This window comes from Schistosoma mansoni, chromosome 4 (assembly GCF_000237925.1).
Source record: "Schistosoma mansoni strain Puerto Rico chromosome 4, complete genome".
Lineage (NCBI taxonomy): Eukaryota > Metazoa > Platyhelminthes > Trematoda > Strigeidida > Schistosomatidae > Schistosoma > Schistosoma mansoni.
Genome location: NC_031498.1, coordinates 912,963 through 917,295, shown reverse-complemented (window position 1 = coordinate 917,295; position 4,333 = coordinate 912,963). Strand labels below are relative to the sequence as shown.

General features: G+C 37.3%; 1 non-coding gene across 1 annotated transcript; it reads left to right on the top strand.

Moving 5' to 3' along the window:
• Window positions 1-227: 227 nt before the first annotated feature.
• Smp_tRNA_01407_Pseudo_TTG.1.1 lies at window positions 228-298 on the top strand. Its single transcript has one exon. It is a non-coding gene (tRNA).
• The last annotated feature ends 4,035 nt before the right edge of the window (window positions 299-4,333 follow it).

Sequence of the window (4,333 nt, the reverse complement as noted above, 5' to 3'; positions counted from 1 at the left end):
TGTTAGGACTGCAACTGGTCAGTCTCTAATTGGCATATGTGCATACTGTGCTTATTGCCTCGATGTAGCCTTAATTCACAAACATTGTAAGGCAATAAGCACAGTATGCACATATGCCGATTAGAGACTGACCAGTTGCAGTCCTAACACATCGATGGGAAGATTCAAACAAACAATACTAAATGAATTTAAACTTCACCCCATTGCACAAGCAAGTGGCTATCAGGACTCAGTGGCCGAGTGGATAACGCGATGGCGTTTGAAGCGAGGGTACTGGGTTCGAGTCCCAGAGTGGACATCAACTCTGGGATGCAGGTACATCCGGCTGACGAGTTCCAAATAGGACGAGGTGCGCGTCGTGGATTCCACTGCCAGCCACTACCCATCTTTGCTTACTATGCAAGTTTAGTTTAAATAAAAACAGGATATACAAGAGATTTTATGACGTAACCAATCATAAGAAAAATGTGTATCCACATTAATATCGGTGGAGTGATAGATGAATAGGTTAAAATGAATAGTGATTATAAAACAAATCAGTGAAACGATCACAACTATTTAGTATTACTATGATAAAAGACTCTTGCAGATCTAATTTTAACAAACTCTCGAAAACATTCCTCAAATGACAACCATCAATCACTGTCGTGACAATTTGATTACAGCAGGGTAATATATGAAAATGAGGGCAAGTACTGTAATCAAAATGAAAACCTAACTATTCATAGATGTCAAGCTAATCAAGTAAACATCATTCATGACTTTCATCTATTATGACGAGACGAGGACGCTGTAGGTTTAAATCTTATTATAACTGGAATATCCTACCGAATTCAATTATCTACATTGTATAACTAATTGAGTAAATCTTTCTGTCATCAATATATGCTATCCTTGTATTATTATCCAATAATCCAGACAGAAACTACAGTTTTTCATAGTGCATTCTGACACCAGTATCCATTGTAACAGTTAATGTTGATAGATCATTTACAGACATCCTGTGGTAGAATACCAGAAGCAATCTGATAACTTATACTCTCAAAGAATGTACAGAAGAGTAAAGTTATTTACATGAACAGGAAATTCTAAACAACTGTTTTAAAATCATACGGATGAATAAATTTACTTAGTATTGTTTACTTGAATCTTCCCATTCATGTTTAGGACTGCAGTTGATCAGTCTTTTGTTGGTATATATGCATCCTGTGCGTATTGCCTAGATATTCCCTTAGTTGCTTAGAATACGGATGAGTAGTCCTGTAGTGACCGGCTTTTCTCGACGAGAACACGATTGGAATAATGGAAACAATTATTATTTTAACCAATTGTACCAGTGATTGTTTTATCGTACTCGTTGTTGTTTAGTTGTATCAAAGTCACTTTTCGTTCGGTTGTCCGCCTTGTCTGTTTGAACTCTCTTACGCTCTGCCCTTTTTGCCTGTACTCGTTGGCACGTCTCGGTATTCTTTCGATACCTGGAGATCGCCAATAAATATACTCTACTGGACCAATCACAGCCTTCTGCTTTGCGAGTTACCAAAGGGACCAAGTCGTTTCTGGGCGCGTAATCTTATTGTAGTGGTGGTCATAGTCAAGCGAGACTCGACGCCATCTACAATCCTATGATAATTTTATTTTTAAATGGAAATCTACTGGGGAATTTAGACAGATTTTTTGACTACATGAAGTTAACATGTTATTTATTTTACGACATAAACCTACAACCATACCTATATTCTTATTAGTTATCCAAATGATTGTCAAATTATTGTATACTTTAATGGCCCTATCATCTATTATACGATCTCAAACAGTCTATTTACATATGTACTGTTTTTCATCTTTCACAAAAATGTTTTATTTAACTCCTCTTACGAAGGAGAGCTCTCCTTATGATTAAGTGGTACTTCTATAGCAACCATCCTACAATCATTATAAGTAAAGATGGATAGTGGCTAGCAGTGGAATCCACGACGCGCGTTTCGTCCTATTTGGGACTCGTCAGCTGGGTGTACCTGCATCTTAGAGTTGATGTTCACTCTGGCATTCCAACCCAGTACTTTTCGCTTCAAACACCATCGCGTTATTAGGGCAATATCGAGGTAAGACGCACAGTATGCACATGTGCCAATAAGAGACTGATCAGTTGCAGCCCTAAGCATCAATGGGAAGATCCAAACAAACAATACTAAGTAAATTCATCCTACAATCAATTTCGATTATGGTTAATTTTGGTTAAGCCTTTTTATTAACTTACTTAGCAGACATCGTCATTTGAATAATAACAATTTGCACATTCTTTGTACTGCTATGACCACTAGAGCACATGACACTCTAGCCAAAATGTTGATTGCTTAAGTATCATTCGATGACTCATACGCCTTCCCATATGTGTATGCACGCAAATCCTGTTATCAGCTTCTGTTTTGTTTTGCTGTGCCCTTATTAAATTTGACTATAAATTGCCTGTGTAATTGTTTGCTGCTCGCTCGGTGCTTGCTGATATTCGCTCAGGTGCTGGTAGCTTTCTGGCCTGAGTTATTTGACAATAAACTGTAGTTGTTGCTTCTCTTTGCCTTTTGATTTTATGCACCGTTAATATTGGAATTATAACGGTTATCAAGGTGAACGATTAACGAAGCACGGCACTACACTTCTACCTCATATAACAAACTAAGCGGGTACGTTAGTGATAGTTAAAGAAAATAACTCATCAAATTCATTTACGAGGGAAACAAACAGCTAACAAAGGTAATTAACTTCAATCTTCTTGGTATTGTTGAGGGTTTCATCATACATTTAGAACAATCAGAACTAGACGTAGTAGAGAAACAAATTCAACAGTTTCAATCAAGGTCGCAAAACATTTATGTAAACAATTTGGTGAGAAAAACAAACTAATATTCGCATAAAAAATGGACAGATTTGTTTGACCTTTTTTATTCTGAACACCCAGTGAATGGATTGCAAAATAAGTTCGTCTACAAACAAAATTTAATCTTGACTACACAATAATAAGTTTACTACTGTTATATTATCTAAAACGTGAAATTTATTTTATTTATTTGGACACATAAATATTGGTACAAAGGGGAGCCAAATGCATATGCGCCACTTGATTTGTGTGGGCTGTGATACTAACCGGGTGCCCAGACTGAAGTAAGTGGTTTTCTTAGTAGGTCACACCCAAAGCCTTTGACCTAAAAGTCTTAACCACAGGGCAGTGGAGCAACGTAAGGAGATGCAGTCCCATGATAGCTGGTGACCGACGATTGGTTCATACGTCATTTGTTCCCTCAGGATTCTGGAGCCCATGTGCACCCTTGGTTTGAAATCAGAGTTTTCCAACTCCTCTAGGTGGACTTACCGTGTCAACCGGTCCGGCTAAAGCACCGAACATTCGCTTTTTGTCCTCTCAATTTCGTTAACAACACCCCCACCACGAGAAGTCAATGAGTAGGACTTCCCTGATAGTGGCTGTATACTCATGGTCATGTGAGAGCATTTGAAGAGAGAGAGAGAGAGAGAACGGACTCTCACTACCCTCGGTCTTTCCAGGGTAAAAACAACCAAATTAAGCCCATCAGATAATCTAGATTATAAATTTCGAACTGCTTTCTATAATTTAAATATTTTCATGTATTAAATCGATAAACTATATAACGATTTCGAAAATATATCTGATCTAATATACCAACAAAACAAAAGAAATAATAACATACTTATTTAACCAATCAGAAATTTGATTGGATATTTCTTTTAAAAATTTATTGATTGTACAGCATATGTCTAGTGGTTAGTTACTTATTATCGAGTTTTTTTTGATGGATAAAATGTAGGAAAAAAAATCAATATACATTTTGTTTTTGGTTTGTTTGTTTTTTTTACCAAATTTGTTTCTAGATTATTAAGTTAAATAATTAGATATTTTCATAGTTGAAAGCTCCATAGATTTCATCGGACCACATCACAAAGAACCACATAGATCAACATGTATCAACAAAATATTCGGCTGGATCCCGTAAGGATCGGTCGTGCACAGACTGAATTGCGTCACTACGGATCATCGTGGAAAAATCATTTGAGTGGAACTGGTCACTATGCATCAATTTCATTGACTATGAGATGGCGTTTGACATTGTGGACAGGAGAACATGATGGAAATTTCGACAACATGGAGTCCTTGAGAAGATTTCCAACATTATGCAGAATTCATACGACGGACTACAGTGCACAGTGGTGCATGAAGGACAGCTGACAGATGCATTTCCAGTCGGAACTGGAGTCAGGCAAGGCTGTCTACTCTCCCTCTTCCTTTCTCTTCTGGTGA